This window comes from Onychostruthus taczanowskii, unplaced genomic scaffold (assembly GCF_017590055.1).
Source record: "Onychostruthus taczanowskii isolate IOZ18803 unplaced genomic scaffold, ASM1759005v1 scaffold39, whole genome shotgun sequence".
NCBI classification, from domain to species: Eukaryota; Metazoa; Chordata; class Aves; order Passeriformes; family Passeridae; genus Onychostruthus; species Onychostruthus taczanowskii.
The window spans coordinates 3288760-3314610 of NW_024501348.1; the positions used below are offsets into that span (position 1 = coordinate 3288760).

General features: G+C 41.9%; 1 protein-coding gene across 3 annotated transcripts in view; it reads left to right on the top strand.

The window, feature by feature from the left end:
• Positions 1-25851, top strand: part of BACH2 (BTB domain and CNC homolog 2) — a 143562-nt gene that overhangs the window by 37095 nt on the left and 80616 nt on the right. The window contains exons 2-3 of one of the 3 annotated variants that reach the window (XM_041412331.1): positions 4679-4787; positions 23355-23505. The gene's annotated coding sequence lies outside the window, so the exon portion shown is untranslated. The remainder of the gene's footprint in view (positions 1-4678; positions 4788-23354; positions 23506-25851) is intronic. The other 2 variants (XM_041412332.1, XM_041412333.1) reach the window with 2 other exon arrangements.

Sequence of the window (25851 nt, forward strand, 5' to 3'; positions counted from 1 at the left end):
ATAAAATAGCCCTTTAGCTGTACACTACCATTTAACTGAATTTTTAAGTTCATTTGCTTAGAAGGAGTACACTACAATAAAAATTGGATGACATTGTCTCCTAGAAGCAGAGATTTGATTTGGGAGAATGGGAATATATTTGTTAAAAACAAAATGCTTCTGGCTTTAGTAAAGGTTTTATCTGAATAGATCCAAATCAAGCAGGAAGTCAGATGGATTTATATAACAAAACAGGTTATGAGAAGCTGGAGAAGAAGAAAGTCCTGTTTCAGTGAATTACATGTTCCTGTGCTATAGATATTGTTGGCATTGATTGTTACATACCATGCAATGGATGTCATGCTAAGAAAGTAGTGAGAAATACACTAGTGTATACAGTTAAAAAAAAAAAGGCAGAGGAGGGGCATGCTCATGTACATGTGTGTGAGTACACTTGTGGTGGGGAGGGGGCAGGCAGTTCCCAGTCTGCCTCCTGAGGGATCTTTGCATGACACATATGTTGGCTTTCAAGTCATTACGCTCTCCACAGGACCACCAAGTTTCCTCTGCTTGAAAGGGCTGGAAGTGCAAGGTGGGCTCCAGGTGAAGGCAAAAATCTAATGCTTTTTCCCACTGTTTCATGCTTACAGAGATACTGCTTCCCTCTGCTCCCTCCCGCTCTGGGGATAGAGTCAGGAAAGAAACAGCATCTTTTTACTACAAAGATGCAACCTTTAACCCAGGACTGCCAAGTCCAGCCCAAAACCATGTCCCTAAGTGCCATATCTACACATCTTTTAAGGACCTCCAGTGTTCCAATACTGAAATCATTTTAGTTCAAGGCAATTTGAGCATCTCTTAAGGTTTAAGAACTGGAAGCACTAAGTGGAGATCTGGGAGGTTTCCTCCCACCCCCAATGCTCATAGGAGGTCGGTCAGTTAAGCTGCTTCCCTGTTGCTCATGGGTGGCAGAGTTCTGTGTAACAGGTGACATGGTGACCTTTGCAGTGAAGTGAAGACAGGCACAGAACAGAGACAGAAAAATTGCCCACCACTATTCCATGGTGTAGGCAGTCACTGGCGTCACTTGCCTTTGGGCTAGTGTCCTGTCCCACTTGTTGGAAAAGCAGTTCCCATGGAATAAGAAAGCTGAAATCCTCCTTTTCTTTTTAATTTCTAGCCAGGGGAGTTTGTTTCACAGTCTGTATCCCATACAAGCAGTGACTACCGGTGCATATTTTGTATACGAATTTACCCCTTCAGCTGTGTTCATGCATTGTCAAGGAGCAGGATACTTCATATGTTCCCTTTTGCTTTTGAAACCTTGGTGATGGCTTGCTGGGATGAATGTCACCTCTATGGCTTTCTTCTGATGCCCTGCACATAGCAGTTTTGAGGGATTGTGGCTGCAGGATCAGCCAAGACTGCTATGCTCCCTGTGATGAAACTGGAGGGCAGAGCAGCGAGGTGTGATGCAGAGAGGCCACAGGAGATCCTGGGTATGCATTTCCCCAAAGCTGACCCTTCCTGCTTTTCCCTGTGTTGGGTAGAGCAAGCTCAAACTCACACAAGGGACTTGGTGAGAATGGCTCTTCTGCTTGGGGGTGGTTTCTTCACACTCACAAGTCGCATCCCCAAAACAAACAAATAAAACCAAACAAAAAATGCTTCAGAAAAACTCAGGTCCCACCTTTTCCTTCATAGTATTCTTAATTAGATTGTGGCTTGGATGTCCTGGGCTTTTTCCATCCCAGAGTAAGAACTCAGGGAATTTGTTTGTTCCCTTCTATACAGCAAAGTAAAAAGGTACAGGAGAAATCATATTTTGGCAGTTGGGATAACTTACAGTAAAACTTGAGATTTTATTTCTTTTGTCCCAAGGTGGAGGAGAATTGTTTTTACCTCCTAGGTAACTCGTCAGCTGAAGTTTTTGACTTAATAGTTGAATCGCCTTTATTTCAACTCTGTTGACTCTTGGACTGAATCCAGTGAAATAAATTATTTAATGTGATGCATTGAAAATATTTATAAATTTTTGTTACTTAGAGGAGGAAGGTAAGAGTTGCCACTTTAGTGTTTTTCTGAATGTACAGCGATCTACGCTGATGAAGCATGGATGATTTCATTTCAGTCAACAGCACAAAGCAACGTCCATCCTGACTATAACAATGTAAATGTCCTTTGCTTTCCTTAAATCTGAGAGTATGTCATCTATCAGCGTAACATCTCAGGTGGTGAAGAAATTCTGTACTGGGTGTGTGAAATCGGAGCACGTGAAGAGTCTGTATGAAATTTCGTCCCTCCTTAATGTTTTGCAGAAGTTCTTTTTGGTAACATGTTGTGAATTTGCAGAGGAATTAGGTGGGTCATTCTTGCACAGATGCAGGCATAGGGCAGGTTCTACAAAGGTAAAACGTTGCCCCTCCTCAGGACTTTTGAACCACTTAAAGCGTCTCTATTTTGTACAAGTGTTAAGGGGGGGGAAAGAGAAAATCAATGCCTTGTATTGCCCAGCTAATGTCCTGTATGAATTTACTCGACATTCTTGTGTGGTCCATGATCTGAGATTTGGTGATCTCAAGGAGAGCTACTGGAGCACTGGATGTCCAGATGCACTACGTGAAGCAGTGACTGTTAAGGGTTCCTCGTAAAGCCTATTTGGCAGGTGCTGTGAGTGCTCATTTTCCTTGGCTTTGTTTCTTTCCCTGGATTTAGGCTAGTTTGTGGTTAATGTTTCAAGTTTGCATCACCACTGAAACACTGCTCACCTCAGCTGACTACAGCTCTGTGTCCATTACTGATTCGAGAGTGTAAACTAGATAGGTTATTTGTCCTGCCCTGAGGAAGAAGAGAAGGAGTTAAAATTTAAGAGCTGTCTGTGGCGGGCATGAGTGCTGACTAACACCTGTCTTGAGTACATGGAAATCAATTTGGACCTTGTCTGATGAATGCCACTGCTGGAGTTCTTTCTTTTCCGTATAGAGCTACATATGAGAATCAAGAAATAAATGCATTCGCTTAAGATAACATCGTGTGACAGCTGAGAACAATTAAAACTCTTACTTGTAGCTATATTTTTTCCTTCCTTTCTGCAGCAGGAGGGTGGTGTCTGCAGCTCTAAGGAGTTGATACAGGCTATTTGTCACTACTGTGATCTTATCTAGCACAAGTATCCTGCAAGGTTATTTATTTTACAGACTTTTCTTCTAGTTTTGCACAACACACAGGTCTTGGGAGATGGGAAAGGATTTTTTTTCTTACTAGAGTCTTTTTGGCAATAAACACATGCCTAACTGTAAGAGAAAAAACTTTCACAACCAGGCTTGTTTTGTGAAGCCCAAACATTTGTGAAGCTTACAAACCCTCAAACTTTGCATAATGTGCCCATCCCTGGTCTCAAACATGAAGTGGCAGAAGAGGGAAGTGTTACTTTTTTTAACCAACAACTTATGACTGTGTCAACACATGACAATTTGTCAAAGCTTGCTGTAGCGGTACTGTAAATTAATTTTTAGCATCACTTGTGAGTGGTAAACACTTTGTGCAGTGTGAACAGCTCCTAGTACAGTGTGAGTTGTCAGCAGCTTGTGAGCTACCCTAAAAAAAAAAAAAAAAAAAGAATAAAAAGCACAGAGGGAAGGACGTAAGCTCGTTTACTAGTACAAAATGGATCTGAGTCTGCAAAAATTCAACATGTGGTGGTATGTCAATTCAACCTTGAAAACTTGTATTTTCCATTAATAATAATCACCTGCAAGGCTGGGAAATCACAACTTTCCATTCTGTGCCCCACGCAGTGCCTGATAGCAAGCAGTTTTCTCAGGCTCATGACTTGGTGAAGTAGAGCCCCCTCTTTGCTCTTGGGTTTTGCCTTTGCTTACTTGCTTTAAAAGTAATCCTACAAATGCAAGTATGCTCTTTTGCTGAGAAGTCTCAAATCAACCATGTAAATGCCTGGAAAAAAATTAATATGGCAGCCCAAAGAGAAATGGTGGGGGCTGAGTGCTCTCTCCTCCTCACCTGTCCCCTTGCTGTTTCTCCTTGCCTATCCCAGCTGCTGTGGTGGAGCTGGCAGTGATGGTTCATACAATAGGAGTTGACATGATGGAAGAAAATTATTTGGTGCGAAAAGACAGGGAATATGGATTGTAGAAAACAACTTTTCAGATACAAATGTATTTTAACCTGTCACTTTAGCAGAACAAGCAGTAATAACCTCCCAACCTAACAATGACTGTTAAGTTGAATGTTAATTCGCTCAGTCGTTGAATTGCTAACATGTCTACAATTTACAAGTGAACACCCACTCAAGAGAGAGAAAATAGAAGTTGGTGCCTGGAATTCCTGGCCTTACTGAAATCACCTACATTTTTTTGGTACTAATTCATCTTGCATTTCCTGCGAGTGTTTTAAGTAGAACTAAATGAGAAAAGCAGCTGGGTGCATTTGTTTGCCACTTTGATGCGCTCAGTGCGGGTTTTTTTTCTCAGGCACAGGCACTCTTGGCTTATACACCATAGGGTGGCTTTGGCTGCACCTTGGGGCTTGTTCCTGTGAGCAGGCAGCACATGTGAAGCTTGGCACAAGAACTACTGAGACCTGCTAAAGCTGGTTTTAACCTGGTCTAGGTTTTAAAGAGAAAAATGACTTTATTTGTGTGTTTGCTCCTAACGAATTTTGGTTATATTTCCTTTTCTAGATACCATTCTAAGTGCTGCCTGTATGAAAGAGCCCAGCCACACCATCCAGTAAACTGTCTCAGGCAGCAGTTGGCTTGCTTGGAAATCACTTCCAGGACTGTGTTGTAAGTAAGTGTTTTTACAAAAGCATCGTCAAATGGTTTCTTCAGTTTTGGGATGATTTTGAGATGTTCTGGTTGTTTCTTATAATTTCACAGTTTTATTCTAATATCTAGGAAGACACCAACAATGCATGTGGGAACTGGAGCACCCCCATATCTGTACATAACATAAAGCTAAAGCCCTTTCAAGGCTTTTTGCTCTCTTGCTCTAGAACTCCCCAGCAAAGTACCTAAACACTTCTGAGAACAGGCAGCTACATAGAAGCCTAGAAAGAAATTTGGCCAAATACATAGTGATTTATTTTGTCATTAACTCTATAACATACATGTTTTTTTGAGTGTTCATTCCAGCCTGTACTTCAGGCTTTTAGCTGTGCTGGTGTAGCCCTGCTAGAGTGAATTCTTTGTGGAGGTTTTCATTAACTGTGATCTGCCTAACTCAGTTTGAAATTATCCATGAATATATGCCCTGTCTGATCCAAAAAGAGCAGTGCTGTGTCCCTTTGGCCATGCAGGGGGTTTTGCTAGGGAACCTCAGCAGTCTGTGAATGGAGGCGAATTTAGTCAGCTGCGTCTTCTTTCTATGATTGTGGAATCATAGAATATCCTGAGTTGAAAGGGATCCACAACAATTTTTGAGACCATCCTAGTGATGAGTGAGTCTCAATGAAAATGGCCCTATTTCAGGTCACTAGCCAATTGCATTGTATATGGCACTGAGAATGTGTTTGCATTTAGAATGAATAACACCATCCTAGAAAACTTTGAGATGTACACCAAAAAAACCTTATTATGCTATTTATACTGTTCATTTTGAAAGCATAATTCATTCAGGGATGTTTGTGACCTAAAATTTTGTAATTTTTATTTCTTTTTATATTGTCTTCATTTTTCTGGTGCTGCAGGTTATGAGAAGTATGATATGAGAAGTATTTCTGACATAAGTGCATTTCTCTTGAAATGACCTCTGATAACATGGTTACTTGAGAGAGCAGTGGTGGGAGAGTTGGTGACTTAGAGTTCAAATCACTTACTTAAGCATATTTATTATACAGGCTGCTCACATTCCTCAGCACCTTGCAGAATATTCCCCACAGGTGAAATTTGCTGTACATATACCAAGTATAAAATATATATATTTTTTTAATGTTAATCCTGTCACCAAGTCCTTCAACCACAGCAGTTGAGTCAGTTTTTTGCTGTAGGTTTCTTTTTTGTGACTCTTTACTCTGTACCATCAACTGACACAGCTGGGTCACTCTCTAGGTGAGGTTGTGCTGGTCAGGAATCTTTGGCTCGGCTCTGCCTGCAGTTATCTGCCAGATGCAGTAACTGCTGTTTTGTTCTTGTTCTGTGATTGCTGGACCCGTGAGGCGCTCAGCCCAGTTCTGCATGGGGGAAGTTGAATGAGATGAAAGAAGGACTGGTTACTGTCAGTGATGGGACATTTCAGCTGTGGCAAATGCGCAGAGAACAAGTGGGGGAATTGTTTGGGGGAAATTAGGGCTTTGAAAAGTCCAAAGTCAAACAGTTTCCCAATTAGAAATTTAAAACAAGGCCTAATGTTTGTTTTCAGCAACCTGTTAATCGTTCATCTGCTTCTGGATCTTAAATCCTGACCTAAGCCACCATTCGTTTCATGGAACCATGAAATCATTAAGAATCATACAAGCAGAGTTGTTTAGGTTGAAAAGTACCTTCAAGATCATCCAGTCCAACTGGTAACCCAGCACTGGCAAGTCTACCACTAAGCCATATCCTTAAGTGCCACATCTACATGGCTATTAAATACCTCCAGGAGTGGGGACCCAACCACTTCTCTGGGCAGCCTGTTCAATGCTTGACAATTCCTTTCTGTGAAGAAATTTTTTCCTCATATCCAATGTAAATCTCTCCTGGAGCAACTTGAGGCCACTTCCTCTGATCTTGTCACTTGGGAGAAGAGACCAACCCCCAGCTGGCTACAGCCTCCTTTCAGGCAGTTGTAGAAAGCGGTAAGGTCCTCCCTGAGCCTTCTTTTCTCCAGGCTAAACAAACCCACCTCCCTCAGCTGCTGCTCATGAGACTTGTGCTCCAGACCTCTCACCAGTTTCTTTGCTTGCTGAAGATGAGCGCTTCTCATTCTTTCTCACAGGCTCTGCTGCACATGTTCACAGGAAGCCCTGCTGTCACCATAGAGGGACCCATAAACCCCTGAGGCTGTTTCAAGGGGAACAGTTTCTCTGTCACTGTTAGTGATGGATTTTCATCCAGTTTATGTCATGATCTTTGCGTTGCTCTGGCACCAGGAGCTGGAGCTGTGCATTCAGGTAGTTTACCCCAGGGTAGTTGCTACTGATTTGGTTCAAACCTGGTGTTGCAGCCTGCACGCTGAGGCAATCTCAGTTACACCAGTTCCTTGAAGGATTGACTATTCCAGTGTGGTTTTCTGCCTCGTGTCCTACCCATTTAACTGTATTAGTCTGTTTAATGGTACCAGAAGGCCACATATTTGCTCTCTGAAGCCTCAAACAGTAGATGCATGCTTTTAAATAGTTAAATAAACGTTAATTATGATTCACAAATAGTTTTCCCCCAACTATTAAGTAATATCAAACACCGAATTTTTCAGTCAGTAATTGTTTTTCCAGCTGCTGAGTGGGACGAAGTATTCAATATTTTTACAGAGTTATTTTTGCAGCTGCTTGGCTGCTTTAAGCATAAAGTCCTATGCTATTTTGTAGGGCCTGACAGTGGGCACAAAAATCCTGTGGTGGGAGTGGAATGATTACAGTCTTCTGATGCACCCTGGTTAGCTGTGGATAGTTTGTGCTGCATCCAGATAAGCTGAAAATAGCATATTGGGCACTTTCAAAAGTTTGTGGTTTTGCAACATTTTCTCACAAAAATGTGAAGTCTTTTTCTTTCTCACCGTGTGAGTTATTACACATGTGGAAATTAGTTATTTTTTCCTTTTCAAGATCTTGAGACATTCTGTGAGGGACTCAGCCAGTGTGAATTATTTCATGAAATAGTGGTTTGACTCGTTGCACCTCCTTGCAAATAGTATAATACCAAAGGATTTTGTCTTAGAAGTGCGTGTTACGTTCTTTACACGTAAAGATCTTAAGAAAGATCTTAACAAATTTTAAAATTAAATTAAAATTTAAAATTTTAAAATATCAATTAAACCATAAGTCATGGTGATAGTGAGAGAGGCATTGTTTTCACCCACCGTGACGACTACCCTGGCAGTGAGCACATGGCTCACATTTTCCCAGTGATTCATTAGCCAAGCCAGTAAAGCATCCTAGGCAGTCTTACGCTGTGGCTTACTGGTAGCTGTTCTTCAGATGATTGCTCATGTCGACATGATGCACAGCAGTGTCAGAACATTCACTTTGGAACTTACCTTTTTTGTGCATCTCTTTTCTCTGGTTTTCCCACCAGCTCTGCTCTGCTGCCTCACAGCACTGCTGTTCACATAAGCAGTTGCTGTAACTCTGTGAAGGTACAAAGAAGAATTACCTTCTAAATATCACTGGTGGGTTTTGATGAAGCCACAATCATGAGCACAGGGTGCACAGAGGACACAGCACTGAGCGCTGGGGAGAGGATGATGTTGGTAGGGGAGGAGACCAAAGTGTGAAGGGTAAATTCTGTTTGATGTTCAGTTATGTTGGTTTTTTAAGCCAGAACAGAAAAGAAGCAGGATCAAAAGCCTTCACAAAGCAGAAGTGTGAGTGTAATGAAACGTAGTGACTAGACAAAATAAAAAAATAAAAAAAGTTCATTGTAAAACCCACCAAACTTAAATTTCAAAGCCCCAGAAGAAGAGGTGATCTGTCATCCACCCAGCTTGGACTGGGCACCCAACTGGAACTCATGGTCTGGGTTCAGTTCTCTGCCTCAGTCACAGGTTTCCTGTGTGTTCTCAGGCAGCCTCCTTCATCTGCCCCATGACTGACTTCCTCATTTTGCATTGGCGATCATCTTCCTCATGTTGATTGTGAGAACAAAGCCTACTGATGTTGCTGAAAGACATGAATGTTGTGATGGGAAGAGCCACCCTGGAGACCAGAGCAAAAGGGGTGTCCTTCCTCACAGGGGACAGTCACCCATGCTGCTCGCATTTCTGTGTTAAAGAGTAAAGGAAATTATTTCCAGATCTCAGAAGGGTTGATTTTCTTCTTTCCAAGTTTTTCAGGCCTACTTTTTTTGTGGAGTTTGGCTGCCCCAGTGCAGCAGCAGGCATTTGGAATATTCCCTGTCTCTCACCTTTCTCCTCTCAGTCTGTCTGCCTATGGCTTTGAATCACTCCTGTCTGCTCAATGCGCGCGCCCGACACAACCAGTGGGATCAGAAACATAGCTTCTGTCATCTCCCAGCTTACGTGGAGATCTCCTAACATGTAAATATGGTTGTTTGTAAGAAAGAAACCGAAGAGTGCTTGAGGCTGGTTGGAGGGGTACCAAAAGTGAGCCTAGCAGCTGAGGAAGGTGGTGCGAGCCAGTGGAATGTCACACTCACGGACTCCTGCCAAGGTGTGCACTGGCACAGTGTGGCTGCTAAGGACGCCTACGTAGCCCATCACCACCACTGGCCTTCAGCCCCTTTGCTCCTCCACTCAGTCCCTGATAAGCAAAAATATTCGTTTAAGGGGTTTTTATATACTCTCACTCAGTGCTGATGCTAATTCTGAGTAAGGAATCAGAAATGACAAGTCACATGCCTTTTGATGTGCCTTTTTATCTCCTTTGGGTTGGTTGTTAAACTTTTAAGTGTGAGGACTTCTCAGTACATGAAAACCGATGTCTTGTTCCTTCCAAGGCTGGTCAGCTCAGAGTCCCTTGCCATGAGAAAACATGTTTAAGATGTAGTGCTGTCGACACTAGGCATCCTCTCTCTGCCTGCAGTGCCTGTCCCTTTTCCCAACAGCTGAAACTGGAAATTCAGTCTGCTTGCAGCTTTAAAGGACTAGTGCCTGAAAATGCAGCAACTGCTTAGTTGTCCATTGCTGTTTCAAGCCCTCACCCAAGCTACAAATAATGAGTTATTGAGCTAATTTAGTTTTATACAGAAGTGATCTTCATCTTGCAAATCAGGAAGGCTCTTTAACGCAGTGTAATTGACTTCAGCTGTAAGATTCAATGCACTTATCTAGGATTACAGTTCAATAAAATCTAATTGTGCTGAGAGCAACAGGAATTACAGAAACACCTGGGGATTGTTTTATGCCTTTTCTGTGAACAAGGTGTGCTGAATGTCTTCTGTTCCTTATGGTTTGGGTTATAATGTTGCTTGACCTGCCCATTGGTGGGAACAGCTTAAGGTGACACCATTTAGTGTGGGGAGGTGAAGCCAAGCAGATGAAATGATGGGTGGCCTTCTTCAGTGAGCTCTCATTTCTGTGTGCCCAGCCAGAGTCAGGCTGGGGGAGTGGGAAGTAAGCAATGTCTGGTTTCATTATGATGGTGATGATAATAGGATCCATGAGGTATGTGAGATTAAAAGCCTTCTAACATTGCAGTCAAAGTCATCCACAGAGGACGAGGTCTAAAATCAGCTCAGTGCCTAAACATCCTTTTGTCTTGCCTCATCCAGTGTAGAAATAAATAAGGGAAAACAAGTATTTATTCAGTATTTCCTCTCACTATTTACCAAGTAGGAACCTGTGTAAAGCCAATTGCTACCTGGAAACATTCGCTGGCCATCGTGCATTGGCTTTATGACTGTGTGCTGCAATTATAGAGAGCCTTTTTGTCCAGGTATTAATGAGCTTTTCATCAGCCACTCTGAATAAATGGGAAAGCATTAGATTTAATTTTTCACTTGCAGAGCTTCAGGGAAAAGTACAGACTTTTTAGTGGGATGAGGACACTGGCACAGGTAGTCAGTAATTTGGGATGATGGCAGAGCAGACGGTGTGGCAAATGTCCTTGTGACACACATGAGGTGCAGACTTTGTTGTTCTCTTATAGAGAGACATCCCAAACATCAATCCTTGGTCCAAACGTAAGGCAGTGTAATTAGGAGTGCTTACCTAACACCATGCTTATTTTCTCCATTATTTCTCTCAGTTATTAATTATCCTGTTGCAAGCAGGAAAGGAAAAATGTACTTTCAGACCAAAGTAACAGATTTGGCTGGTTCCAGTACTCTGACTTCATGGGCAATAAAATACATAATATTGCTTGCTACAGCACATGCTGTACTAATCACTCTCTGTGCAACTGCCTACTTTTTACATCATTTTAAGCAAATGCCAGGACTATGAGGAGTAATAAAACAAGATAATAACGGCAGAACAGGTAGGTTTTTGTCATACAAAAACAAAAAAGACCTCAATCTCCAAAAGGACATCTTTCTTACAGGAACAAGCAGTGAGAATGGATCATGCAGGATGTCCCTGAAGCTCCTGCAGTCACGTTTTAAGGGCAGAGAAGAGAGATTGGAAATATTTTTTTTTTTTGTTTTCTGGTTATGGAGTTGACTTTGTTTGTGGCCTAATGATTGCTGGTTCTTACTACCGCTTTGGGTGATCGTTAACTGGGATGGTGAAAATACTGGTATTAAACTTCTGTTTTCAGGTGACATGAAACTGAAGAAGAAATTCATGTCATGCCTAAGGTTTCAGTTTGAGTTGAGCTGTCAGGGAGAACTAGATAGACATTTGAACATAGTCTTTGCTGTTTTGGTTAACGTTATGAGGTGATAAACCCTATTTCGCTTTGTTTCCCACATCTTTAGTTTTTAATCAAGACATTGAAGAATTGGTGCAAAATTAACTTAAAAGGAAATACAGGGGCACTTCAAAATATGCCCACTTTGCATGCATCAAAGTATTAATGTAAGCTTGTGCACAACCTGCTGGTATGCAGCAGCAGACGGCAAATGGTTTGTTAGTATTGGCAATGCTCTCACAAAGCCAAATACAATTCTTACATTTGCTGGCTTGACAGTCCAAAGTGCTTTTCATTCCTATCCATTTTTTTTCTGCTCCCTCTGTCTTCATATTGCCACCCTTGGACCGTAGTGCAGTAAAATGAAACTTCAAACAGTTTATGAAAGTTACAGTTGAAAACGTGTTTTCTTAGGTCAGGCAGATGAAACCAGTGCTAAGTCCAGTCTCTTCTCAAATCTGGCCAAAGCAGTGTTTCACCAACATTTGGGGAGTGTGACTCTCTAAAACAGCTGAAGTTGATAAAAGTGTTGTTCAGAGAAATACAAGATTCCCCAAGATGTTGCAAGGTTGATGATACTCATTGGATTCTGTGCTGAGCGGAGCTGAATCTGTATACTTCTGGACATTATTTCTCAAACATGGCTTAGATTTCATCTTGTTTAATATTGTCATAGGTTTGTTTCATAAGTGTAGTTGTGCAGTTATTTTTTACTTCAAAGAAATTGCTTTCCTGAAGATTTTTTTAAAGCAAGACTTTAATTTAAATCCAGTTCCACTCCATTCAAAAGAGTACGATTTTTGCAGATATGTCTGATATTAGTTTCATGTCCAACTGTTTACCGCAGTTAGGGAAATAAAATCTAATGTCATCTTCAGCCAGTAGATTGTTTCCTTTTCCCTTTTTGTGCCATTTGTTTTACCATTTCTTCTCATCCACAGTTTTGGATTTTGTCTATCTTCTTGTTTTAAAATCTGCTGTTATATTACTCTCAATAGCCAGTGTTTAGATGGGTCCTTCTCCATCTTCTCCAAAGCATACCAGGGTTCTCCTCCTATCTCATGCCTTGTATTTAAGAATTAGTGGCATGATGTGTAATCCATGAGTTACTGATAAACGCTGAGAGCTGTGCCTCCAGCAGTGCTGGTGATATACTCCAGCTGCTGGTAGGTGCTCAGTCTGCAGCACTGAGCTGGAGTTACTGCCAGATAAAATATAAAAATTGGGCATCATATCAGCAACATTGTTCCAGTGGAGTAGTTTAGGTCTAAGGGTAAAAGCTAATATAGACATGACCATTAATTTCTCACCCCTTCAAGGGCATACTTCTAATTAACACCATGTATACACTATTGAATGTTGCCAGTACTGTCTCCTTAATCTATAAATTTTTGGTCCATTTAACAGGGCTCTGCATACAGTCCCAGCTAAGACACCTGGCTGGTACCCATTGATCCTGGTCCTCCTGCCGCAGTCATCTCCTCTTCATTTACTCACTAATGGAGTAGCCTGCTCTTTCTGTTACATTCTCACATTGTTTCTCTAATTGGCTTCTTTTTTCTTTTGTAATGATTTTGCTATTCCCAAGCAGATTCCCTGGCAGAGGACTCAGAGTATGTCTGTCTAACATCACCCTTATCCTGGTAGTAGCAACCACTCTGTTTTGTGTCACCTTGTCTTCAGAAAACACCGCTAGAGGCAGTTGCAACCCCACTTGATCTTTCCCTATGTAGAAGATGTGAAAATACCTAATGAATCATTCTGGGGAGGTGTGACCTGCGGGATGCAGACGAGTGGGAGTGTTTATTTGTTGCAAGCATCAGAAGGGGAATCACTCAGTTATCCAAGCACCCATGTCAAAAGGTGGGAAATCAGCATGTCTGAAGTTTCACTATACCTTGATTCTTCTCCTATCTGTCTCTTCCTGGAAGGTAGTTAATTTTGGAAACACGCACAAAGAGGAGAAAAGCAGCATGTAAATTCTCAGAATTTCCTTTGGGGGAGAGATCCCGCAGGGGAAGGAGGGAACTCTTTTAATAATCTTTGCAGTATTTGATCCCAAGAAAGTGAAATAAAATCAGCGCTTCCACTGAGAGTTGGCAGCGTATTTTTTCTGTAACAAGACCGGTTCTTTGTAGTACAGTCTGATTAAGACTGTATCGAGTTGATTGAGGAGAGCAAAATCTGGTTTTGACAGATGTTTCCCATGATCTGAAGAATACAAACACTCCTGCAAGATGACAGACGGCTTGTTTACATAAGAAATCTTTTTTCTTAATTAAAAAAAAAAAAACAACCACAAAAACACACAAACACAAAGCAACATTTGGATCAGTCATTCTGATCAAGGCAGTGTCAATTATTAGGCTGTAAAGGGAACTGATGACTCAACTTAGGCACAGCATTGCGGCGATCTCCGATTTTCGGTTTCATAACAGATTCTTTTCAGGAATGCTTTTCATTCATACCTGATGTTTAAATGTGTCTCTGGGAGTGTGTATCACTTTGTGATGGGGATGTGAGAGACTGGTGTCAGTGTGCTCCAAGTGGCTGGGCAGAATTTGGGAGGCATTGCTGTACCTACGTCGGATGTCCAGTGGAAGAAGGGTCCTCTGACACATCTCATTGTGCACTCGTACCTGCACATCACCAGTGTTGTTACCATGGTAAATTTTATAGATAAGTTCACATCAGTAAAATTGAAAAGCACTTTGATTCAGAAAGTGAAATGTTTTGATGAGATCCTATGCTTAGTAATTCCAGCGAGTGCGCTTGTTAAAGCGGGTGAGTCAGAAATGGAAATGCAAAGCATTTCTCTGAACGGTGGCCGGAAATTAGCTTTGAAAACTGAAACAAAGCCCCAACCGCAGTTTTATCTATTTACCTAACAATTTTAGATCTGTGAAAATCCCTTTGACTTGGGATACATTTTGATTCTTCTTTGTAGTGCTGGTGCGATCCTTAAGCTGGATAATCAACCATGTGAGGACTGTCTTGGTGTGTCTGGCTTTTTTGGTTTAAAACATTGAGTGTCCTGTTAGTGGCTTCATTGCCTCTGGTGCTGCCATATTCTGGTATGGCTTGTGGTGCAATTTGGTGGAAATGTAAGTCAGGATGGGATGTTTTAATATTTGAGTTAACGTAACATTGAGGAAGAAAACCAGGGGAATTGGTGGAGTCACTCAGCAGCTTATTACCCATTGCATAAGTTGTGTGTGTGTATATATATGTGTGTGTGTGTGTGTGTGTATATATATTTATATATGTATATATGTATGTATGTATATATAGCACACGGGCTATCTGACTGTTCTGGCACAAAAAACTCCTCGGTTTGGGGCTGGCTGCTATCCAGCTTAGCATGGAGAGGCTTCAGTGGTCACAAGCCCTTCTGTCAGGACACAGCCCTCTGTCTGTAGGGAGAGGGCAGAAGGGGGTCATGAGCGTTTTCATGTTAGTAGTGGTTGTCTTGCTGCAAAAAATCTTAAAAATCAGCATATTGAGTGATAGATAGCAGCATTCTTTTCCTCATCCTGCACCTTTCTTCTCTGCTGACATTTTGGTACCTCTTGCTTATCCTTGCTGGAAGCTTTGGACTTGTCACTCAGCCTCAGGCAGCGTAAGGACTGACTGCTTTTCTGGCAGCTGTAGTGTGGTCTGAGGCCCATCAATGTAAATCACGGTGGAGGAGGACAAAGTAATAGATGTGTTTAAGGGACTTGCAATTCCCAAGGCAAGGCTGGTAAAGTAGAGCTCATTTCAAAGAGAAGGCAATTTGGTGATTTTTCTTAATTACTGTTTACCTAAATAAATAAATAATGCATATTCATGGCTTTAACTAGAGTAAGTTGTGTTGAAATGTTTACCTCTCCTGAGGATAGTTATTAGGGGTGGAGTGTGGGGTGCAGCAATTAATAATAAAACATTTAGATGAGATTACAGAATGTTCTGATTGGAATAGTAAACATTATGCTAGAAATAAAAGCAAATAAACAAAGCTGTCTTGAATTAAAAAAAGAAATACTATCTGAAGAAACATGCTGAACGGAAGCAGTTTGGGTGAAGGGGCCATGCCCTTGGAGCTCTTCAATATCACAGGGAGGCTTCTTCCGTCTAAAAAGCATCCCTGTGGAAGAAAGTCCCTTGTTTTGAGTCTGGAAAAAAGATTATACAAATATTGGCATCCACCCAGATTAGTGTGGCAGATGTAACACCTGTCAGCACCACTTTGAGGCTAGGGTCCATTTATTCTTTAACCGTGCAATGGAGAGTATTTTACCTGCTTATATCAGTAGTAAATAAAACCTTCATTTGCATTGTGAACCTCCTCCCTCCTTATTTTGCACATTACTTTGAACGAAATTCTTTGCTCAGCTGAGAGTTTGAAATTTGGACTCATCCTTTCATATCTTTTGGCTGTGGTTCCTTATCTGGTTAATCAGATCAAAGAGAGCCAGTGATGTGTTCAAAGATTTTTGTGACAGCTGTGTACCATTAGGCTGAATGATTAAAAAAACCCCATAATTGTAGTTTAGCACAGTAAATACAGATTGGTCTTTCAGTTTAACATACGGTTGAAGGCAAACTGTGGCTTTGACAAAAGACCTGCTGCTTTAACCCCATGCAGGCAAAGCTGGTTTGCCCCCAGCCCCTCCTGCCTCCAGATGTTTTGGGTCAGCAGAGGAGTGTGATTGAGCAATGGGTATCTGTCCTGTTGCACTAGGTTGGGATGAAAAAGAAAATAGGGGATGGGCAGAAAGTAGGTAGGGAGCACCAAGGTAACCTGTGGGGACCATTAGCCTCAAATGTCCTTGTGCATCTAGAGTGGGCTCTCTTTTCTCATTGAGCTGTCCCTTTGCAAGCTGCTGTCCTTTCTCGGCTGTTTCCTAACTTGGGCATCTTTTGGGGATGAAGGCTTCCAGACCCCCTCATCTAGACCAAACTGGTCCCTTCTAAAGTAGCTTCACAAGTGCTAGGATGCTCGCTGGCACCTAGCACACCCGGCGTGCTGCTGGCATGTCTCCCGAACTCCCCATCATCTAGAAACCGAAAAGCAAAAACTCTTTGGCTGGAAGTGCAGTCTGACTGCTAGCTGTGGTGGAGTCTTTGCTTATGTCAATCACTAGTGCAAGTCCCTGGCTGTTCTCTGAAACAGAGCAGGACGTCGAGGAACAAGCACTGGCGGATGGGCTGTCTTGTTGCCAGCACAGGTGGAGGGAATGTCCCATTGAATTTGGTGCTTGTGAGGTGTCTTCACAGCTGTTTTTTTCTGGCTGATAAATTTCCCTCAACCACATTTTGTTTCTCACTTCAATGGAGAAACCTTTTCCCTGACCCATCTGCCTGCTCTGAAGGATCTGCGAGTGGTGTCTGTATCCCAGAAGACAAGGGTATTAATGGTCGCACAAGGTGTCCTGTTGGTCCTGTAGCAGAGGGGTGTGGTTTTATAAACATGGTTCATTTTCCCCATTGGAAGAATCATTCTGGGCTACAGACAAGATTTCTCTGGACCCATTTCTATCTTCACTTTTTTTTTTCCTAAGGGTTTCTAGGGTTTCTGGGAGTTGCAGCTGCATGCCTTCTGGCAAAGCCAGCAGCAGCAAGGCTGCCAGAGCCTCGTCTGGGGTTTTGCAGGTTGAGAACATGTTGCACATACAGAATGCACAGCACAGTAAACCTGATATCAGCTCGCAACTAATTATCTCTGTATAAAAATTCCCCTGCTCGCTGTTTCGCCGTTAGAGGCTCACTGGTAAGATTTATGACTCTGGCTAAAATGAAGTACCATTTCCTTTTTCTCAGCATTACTGTGCATGGCCTCTCTGGCTTTTCTTGTTAAAAGAACCTGAGTTCACCCATGAGGAAACATATTTTTGAACCTCTTTCTCACCGACATTCTCTCTTTCTCTTTTTTGTATTTTTAACAACTGAAGATCACCTACAAAAAAATTTAATGTCTTTCGACTTTCCCCTGCTTGGAGTGAGGGTTGAGACAGAGAAGATAAGAGGCAGCTGCTTCATGGGAGATGCAGTATTTACTCACTTTCAGCCCTACCACAGATTGCATAGGCAAGATGTGTACATCCATCAACATGGGCTCCCTCTTCATAGTTTGGTGATCAACTATTGTGTCCGGGATTTGTATGAGCTAAAGGATAAGTTCTTCTCCTCATGCTGTAACATGGGGGACGAGCATTACAGCTGGAGAAAAACCTGTTTTTCCTGCCCTTATGTTGCACATGTATGTCCTCATTTGACAGGATGATGAAAATGAGACCACTGACTGAACTTTCTGAACTTGCAAATGTATGCCTGACTTCATCTTAAATCACCTTAAAATTAGTTTGTGTGACACTGTAAGGCAGTTGGGGTTTTTTTCTGAGTACAGAGGGAAAAAAGGGAGCAATGTTGAGCTGCTGCCATCTCTTCCCAGTTGCAGTTAGATGTAGTTATTTTTGTATTACAGCTTGGAGGAAAACCGGTAGAGATGCCAGATAAACCTCCCCAAAACAAACATTTGTGTTAATACTTAAATATTGTTCGTCTTTCACAGCATTTACTTATCTGTTTCCCACATGCTGAACCTTATGGGAAGCTTTTGTGGTTGATTGTGGCCTTCTTTCATTCTGTATATTAACTGTTTTCTCAATTTGCAATTTTTAAGAGAAATCAGCAGTAAAAGTCTGACTGTGATAATCCTTCAACATGGGAACATCTTTTTGGCATGGCAGGGGTGTGTTTTTGTGGGTCACGTGCATTGGGTCAGGAGCCTTGGAGTATTAACCCAGTGAGCTGTGTCATTTCATGATGACCTGGAAAGCATTCTCATCCGAGAGAACCAGCGCTGGCTAGTCTGGTATCATCTTCCAACATGCCAGACTAAGGGACAGCAGTTTCATCCTCATCACTGAACCATCTCATTTTCTCCTGTTTGCATGTGTGTTAACCATAATTTCCAGCCCTTAAGGGGAAATAAGCTAGGTATCTGAATTTTCATCAGATCTGACACAAAGTATTAGGCTGTGGCTTTTGCTGTCTATTGGTTTTACTGCATAGGGCATAAATATTCAACTCATGTCATCTGATAACCTTGCTGGGGAGGGGGTTTTTCTCACAGAATATATTAACTTTCCTTTCACACCTAGCCATTCTTTCATGAGTCATAACCCCAAGATAAAATATTTTTGATTGTGGCTTTAAGTCAAGTATATTCCAATGAGAAAATAACTCAGGTTTTACATAAAAAGATTTACAAGTTCCTGTGGCGGTACTCTTGAACTGCAGCCTTATGCCTTCTAGCCCTGCCTGGTTGATGTGTCACAGACCTAACTGCAACCAGAGGACAAGGAAGGGTGGGAAATTCTCCCTATGCACATTCCTCAGCTTCTCTGAAAGTTTTCTCTTTAAGCTTCGTTGCTTTTTTAGGTGTAGCTGGTGAAAATCCAGTTTTCAGACTCTGGAGCGCTCCAGGGCAGCAGCAGCTGCCTTCCCCTGCAGCCAGTCAGCCAGCAATGGTTGTATTGAAGATTCTCCTGGTGACTTCAGTCACAGTTTCTGGCTAGGGTAGTTCCTGACATAATTTTGCCCTTACTGAGGGAATAACTCTATCTCATCTCCTCTGACTGCTGACACAGCTTACCCAGATAGGGACGCACTGCAGAGCTGGTCCTCGCAGCTCTGGGATGCGTGGGTACCTCCCTGTTTGTGGTCCACACCTCCTTGGTTGTGTTGGTTTTCTTCATCCCACCTCTGGACGCTGGGAAAGAAGCTGCTGTGCCCTTTTGACTCCTGTTTTGGCTGTCCCTGGTTAAACAGTGCACGTGGGAACAAGCAGGAGTTATTTCTTGAGTGTGTTCTTTCCCTTTAGAAGAACTACACAGGTTATTTTGAGGAAATTAGGTGCACTGAGGGTGAAGCAGACAGTGTCTCTTTTGTGACATAGGTATCGATATCATCTTGGGTTTAATTTACAGATTTCAGGGAGATCATGCAATAGATTTGAGGAGCACTGCAAATGCCTTCTCAGCCTCAGGCAACCCTTCCAGCTACAAATGTTCCAATGAAACTACTTCAACCAGAAAGAAATTACACGCAAAATGTAAGGAAAACACATTTGCTGATCTGTGAGGGTATTGCATGTAACAAGGTGGGATCCTTGACTTCACTGGGATCAATTTCTGTACATAGTTGTGTAAGTAGCATCATTGCACTCCACCAGGTGAGGCACTGCTTCAGAAAACACCAGCTCTGTTTGCACACCTGTGCTCACCACTCCCAGCTCGCAGGTGCTCAGCGTTCCTTAAATATTTTTTCCTCTTGTCCACATCTGAGAGAAGCTCACCAACTGGTCTCCTTGTGTGGGTCATTTTACTTAGCCCTTATTTTACCCACCTGTGCTGAACATCGGGATAAACAACCCACTGTGTATTTGTTGCATTTGTGTGTTTGTTGCTCTCTTCCCTCATGGCCCACCCAGCATCTCCAGGCATGACTACACAATTTTCTGTGCTTGAAACATCTTTCATGACAAGTGGAGTAATACCCATGTACATTCATCATGCCCTTCTCAATTCACCTTTCTTGGTTTGTTTGTTTCAAACAGAAGAACTTGCCAGTTTTCCTCCTTTTAAGCATTAAAGCCCTGTTAAAAACAAAACCTCTCCTTTGAACACTCTCTCTGTATAACAGAAATCCAGACTGGAAAGTGTTTCATTGAAGCAAATGGTTTTTCAACTTCGTGCATTCTTCTGCCAGTTAGAGTGTCTGGTGTGTCTTCCTTTGCATTTGCGTACCTCAGTGCTAATTTTAGCTGCCAGGTGGTATTGGAAGCCATCAGAAAAGGGGAGAAAGAAGATAACCTGGTTCAAAAAAATTTACAAGAGGTTGTTAAATAATACAAGTTTTTTAAAAAATCAAGCAGATTTACACGGTCCAGTTGGAAGTATTGTTATTTTTCTAGATTTCTTTGCAAGTTCTTAAGGCAGATGCTTCTTTGCTTCTTTTTAGAATAACTATAAGGTTTTCTTGCAACCTCCAAGACTGCAGGAGTTGGTTCTTCAAGCTGGTGTAGGACAGTGATTTTGTGGCCTCTCATGACCCTGTTAACTGATGGCCTACATGTGCAGGTCTGTGCTGAGAGCTGAGACCTTGATGTGAGCAAGCCTTGGAGCAAGAGTACATCCAACCCTGCCTAAGATCCAGCTCTTTCCCAATGCTGTAAACCTGGCTGATCAGCCTGTTAAACTGCTGAAATTCCTCTTCAGTAGGTGCACCATTGGCTCTTCATATGAACTCAATTTTTATGTATTCCTGTAAGTTTGCAGCCGTAGTAACAGCTTTGCCTTTAATACTTTGCCTGTTTCAGGAAAAGTCTTTTGTCGAATGGAAAGCATGAAGAAGCCCTCGTGCTGAGCATAGGCAGGGGTTAAGTTTCATTCTACCCTAAGCTGACCCCTGAGCAGAGAGATTCCTGCTTTAGTCTTTTAGATCATGTGTAAAACCTGATGCTGGCTGGATCATCCTGCATAGGGCAAGAATATCTGGGGAACATGGGGAGAGGTATGGAGTGAGACATTCGCAGAAGGGAATGAAATGTTTGGGATGCAGCCTCATGCTTTCTACAGCAGTGAACATCAATCAGACCTTCTCAGAAAAGCTTCAGGGGTGCTGAAAGTCTTCTTTCCCCCCCAACCCCCATGCCCCTTTTTTTTTCTTGTTTCCCTATTCCGAACTTCTGTTTATTCTTTTTTTCTTCTGATACACCATGGCATGTGCAATTTTTGCTCAGGAAACTAAGTTATCCTTGAAAACACAGAGACTTCCCTGGTTTTAGTCCTTTGGCCACTGAGTAAGCAACAGTTATTTTTGTTCTACCAGTGATTTATGACTGAACAGACTTAGAGTTTATATTTTTAGGTTTATAGGCAATTTAAATAATGTATATTGGTGACCATAAATATTTGGTACTCTTACAATCTGTAAATGAATGTTATGCCCAGTTGGAAAAAATTGTATAAACTAAAGAGACACAAGCACTGTGTTCCTAGCACAGCCTCATGATTCTTTTCAAGTGCCTAATTAGGTAATCCTTAAAGGTAGCAGGAGTTTGAGCATCTGTTGGTAAACCATCTAGAAGAGTGCCATCCAGAGGAAATAACCTGCTTTCCATAAGCGAACCAATTCTCAACAAGACTTGGAGTAAAATGCAGTAGGATCGCTGCTCAGAAAATATTGAACTTTTTTTACCAGGAGCAGCATACTTAGAAAAATAACCACCAAATCTCTCTTATTTGAACTCTGTTTTGTTTTGGTTTGGTTTTTTCCCCCACTTTTTTATGGAGTCATAAACAGGCATTAGTCATAATAAATAGACACAGCAGACATCACTTGAGAAAACAGAACTTTTTACTGAAGAGTTAATTTTGCATGTTTTAAAAAAATAAGAGTAGTTTTAAAAAAAAAATCTAAATTGTCAGGATTTCTTTTCCTCTTCCTCACTTCCCTCTTTATCTGGCTTTAGTTTGTGGTAATCCTGCAGACAGAGCCTTTGCAGTGATCCTGTGAAGACAGATACATGCCACTGCTTGTACTGCTGCTGTCCTCTTCTGTTCAAAACAAAACCATCTTCCTTTCCACTCCCAGTTGCCAACTTCACTCAAGTAAATACTAGTTAAGCATTCCAGTGTTTTTTTCCAGGAAAACAGTAAAGTGTTGGGCACTGGCAACTTGAAAACCTCAACTTGAGAACCCCTGTAGCTTAAAGCTGATTACTTCTCCTTCCACAAGTATTTCCTCCCCAACCACTTCACAGTGTGACTGCTTCCTTGATAGATGGGGGAAGCCTTTTCCAGAGTCTGGGATTGGGATTGTGCTCACTGTGGGATCTGGGCTGTGTGGTGATGCTGGGATTTGGCTGCTGGGGGTTTCACCCACCCCTGCTCCAGCCCCCTGGCCCCAGCCCTGCTCTCACCAGCCTTCCCCATCCCTGAGTGCCTCTCCTCCAGGGACTGAGCCCTGAGTCCCTTGCACAGAGGTGACAGCACAGTGAATTTTCTGTGGGCAGATGAACATTTCATTCTCTCTCCAGTTTTCTTTTGACATGGACTGGCGTGACAGGTAGCTTTGCTTTAGGGTGGCTGCAGGATTACGGCACACATCGCATCAACCCAGGAATACCAAATTACTCTGATGGTGTTTCTTCTCTGAAGCTCACCAGAGTAAAGGAGAAACAAAGGAACAAATTTTATGTTCCTAACCTAAATTCCGTAATAAAATCAATGCAAAGCTTTGACAAAAGCCAGTAGTAATTATTATTTAAAGCCTACTAGATAAATTTACTGATTTTGTTGTAACTCCTTTCTGATGTGATGTGCAGTTTCATAGAACCACAGGGTGATTTAGGCTGAGCTTTAAAGCTTATCTGGTTCCAACCCATCTGCCATGGGCAGGGTCAACTATCACTAGACCAGGTCACTCAAAGCCCAATCCAGCCTTGTCCTAGAATACTTCCAGGGATGGAGCATCCACAGCTTCTCTGTGTAGCCTGCTCCAGTGCCTCACCACTATCACAGTAAAGAATTCCTTTGTATGTATGCGTAACAATGCACGTACCTGCAGTGTGATCTGGTGGAATAATTACAGAAATATTAGTTTATCTGTTCAGTAATTCTTTTCAGGGGCCTCATACTATGCAAATGAAAGGAAAACATGGTCTTTGTAGGAAGGTATTTACAGCTTAAAGGTTTGACAAAGTGTGAAATGGACATAAAGTAATTGTCATGTTTGGCATAAAGACCTTCTATATTTAAGAAAAAAGATGTCCCAACATGTTTTTTTGGAAGGAAAAAACAAAGAGGTGTTTGTAAAGATTCAGTGCTTAATTTTTTTTAATTCGTGCCTTTATTTTATTTTAGGTTGCTCCAACTGAGTTGCCAGAAGACTGCCCTATAGAACTTTGGAGGGTCACTTCTTAATGGATTGCTGCAGCCTCCTAATTTCTCCATTGATCCTGTTCCCTGCATCGTGAGAACATTTTAGCCAGCACAGAACCTAGAAAAGTTACATGTAAGTCATGATTCCAATTCCTTTCTATTTAAAGAAAAAACGAAAGAAAAAAGGAAAGAAAAAAGGTCTTGGGAAGGCCAGGTAGAGGCAGTAAATATCACACTTTAGAAAAACACTGTAAGAGCTGTAATTCAACTGCAAACATTAGGTGGTGAATAAATTGTTATTGAAGTAGTTACTTGCTTTTTTAACCTAAATAGTGATTGTCATTTTGACGGCTTTTCTAAGTGTTCTGCTACGAGGGTAAACCATAGCAAGAAGTGCTTAAAAATAGCTCTGTTCGCCCCACTGCTCTAACTGCGCTTTGTTTTTCTCTGCGACGGGCTGCGTGTGTGTACACTTACCGTGGAGTACTCTGCCAAAGCTGCACGTGCTCCATGTCGGTTTGGAGGCCATCATCTGCCCAACAGGACTGCAGGCACCCTTCTATTTCTCCCATGATAAAATCCATACACTTCTCCTTTCGGGTTTCTGGAGTATTTCCCTTAGAGGAGCTGCTTCATCCCCATGCCTTCTGTCCCAAAAGGCTCTGTAAGCATCAGAAGTATCTTCATTGCTACCTCCAGCTCCTTCCAGGTGGAATCAGTGCTCCACCTGACAGTAGGAGGGTAAAGAAAGTTGTGCATAGATCTACTAGGAACAGATTGAGGGGACTGCAGATCCCTTCCTAACTTCTCAGCAGGAGTAGTAGTCCCCTGTGCTTGTTGTGCTTTGATATTTCACCCAAGATGGGGAGCAGCTTATGATCCTCTGCACGTATTTCATCCCTGAGCCCACAATGACTGAGCCTTCCTCTGAAACATTGCACAGCACAGCCTGGCATAGAATCAGTGGGGAGAAACTGATTTGACACTTTGCAGTTTGTCAGCAGTTCTAACCCTGATTCTGGTTTCTGGACCACTACAAGGATGGCATGGATGTGATGATCTGTGCTCTATGGAGGGTGGGACACCCCAGAGCTGACAAGTTTGGGGAAAGGCTTCAACACAACTTAATTTCATCAATTTTTAAAACAAAACCAAACTGATTTGTGGTTAAGAGGTTTTATCTTTGGGATGGTGTTATAGAGTAGCTTGGCAAAAGGAGGTAATACGAAATTGCGGTTCACAGTGTGGCACTGTGCACGTTAACACCCTTGTTTGTTCACTGCAGTAACAAATGCATATGATGCAGTTTACTCAGAACAGGTCAGTGAAGCAGACCACTCCTTACTGGTCAGTTTTTATTGAATGCTTACTAATACCATTCTTAATATTTCGAACTGATCTGTATGTAATACCACTTCTAAAAATATATGAGTATTTTGGAACCAAAGCATTTACATTATAAATATACCTTTACTTGAAGTACTTTGTTTGCTTATGTGACTCTAAAAGATTTACTAAAAAAAAGAAACATCTTCTGTGAAAGGAGGATTGCATTCTTTAATGCGTAAGGAAATTCAGTTTTTAAAGAGAGGAATTTTTTTTTTCTGGTGTGATGAGTATCCGCAAAAACAGTGGTGAAGTCATAGGCAGTAGAGAAAGTCTGGGTAGTAACAGAATTCACTGTCAAAGAGGCCTTACAAGGTGTGAGTTTGATTTAGTTTTCCAAAAAAGGGAGAGTGTTGCCATTTCCTTGAGGGTCTGGCATTCTCTGGTGCAGTTATTAATCAAATCCCCCTTAGCAGATTCGCCTGACTACAGGAAAATTTTGGATCTGGCTTGAAATTTGTTTTTAGTGCTTGTCTTAAGGGAAGAAGACTTGAAAATATGAATTGTAACAGCTAGGCAGGCAGTAAAAGCTTGTTTTTCATTAGTCCTACTTAGCACTATTCCCATGAGGTTTGGAAGCCTTATTCACAAATTTTTGCAGGCTTTTCTCATGATGTTGGAAAAGCTTATCATTAGGCATCTTGCAAATTCACTATTTAAAACACTTCCAGAGGAACTAACTTCAAAAATATCATCCTTGGTGGGGGACTTGAAAAAGCAGACAGAAATGGGAAAGAAAAAACCTCACTCATTCCAATAAGCACATGGGAAAATTTGTCTTGCTTTTTGTTGTGCTACAAATAATCAGATGTCTCCTTTTCAAGGAACAAAATCAGGTCTGAGGACCAAATGAACTTGAAAATCAGTATGCGGATATAGGAGTCATCATCAAATATGTGCTTTTCCTTTTTTTTCTTTCTTCTTTCTCTTTTAACTGTCATTATGTGCTTGAGCTGTGCATCATTTTTAAAGCATGGTGTGTTTTAAACTCTAGCTCCTAGAAAACCCATGCATCAGCTCACAGCCGTTGGCTGGGGCTGCACCCGTCGTGTGTGCAGATCCACGCCGGCACAGGTAGACATGAGGGCAAGCT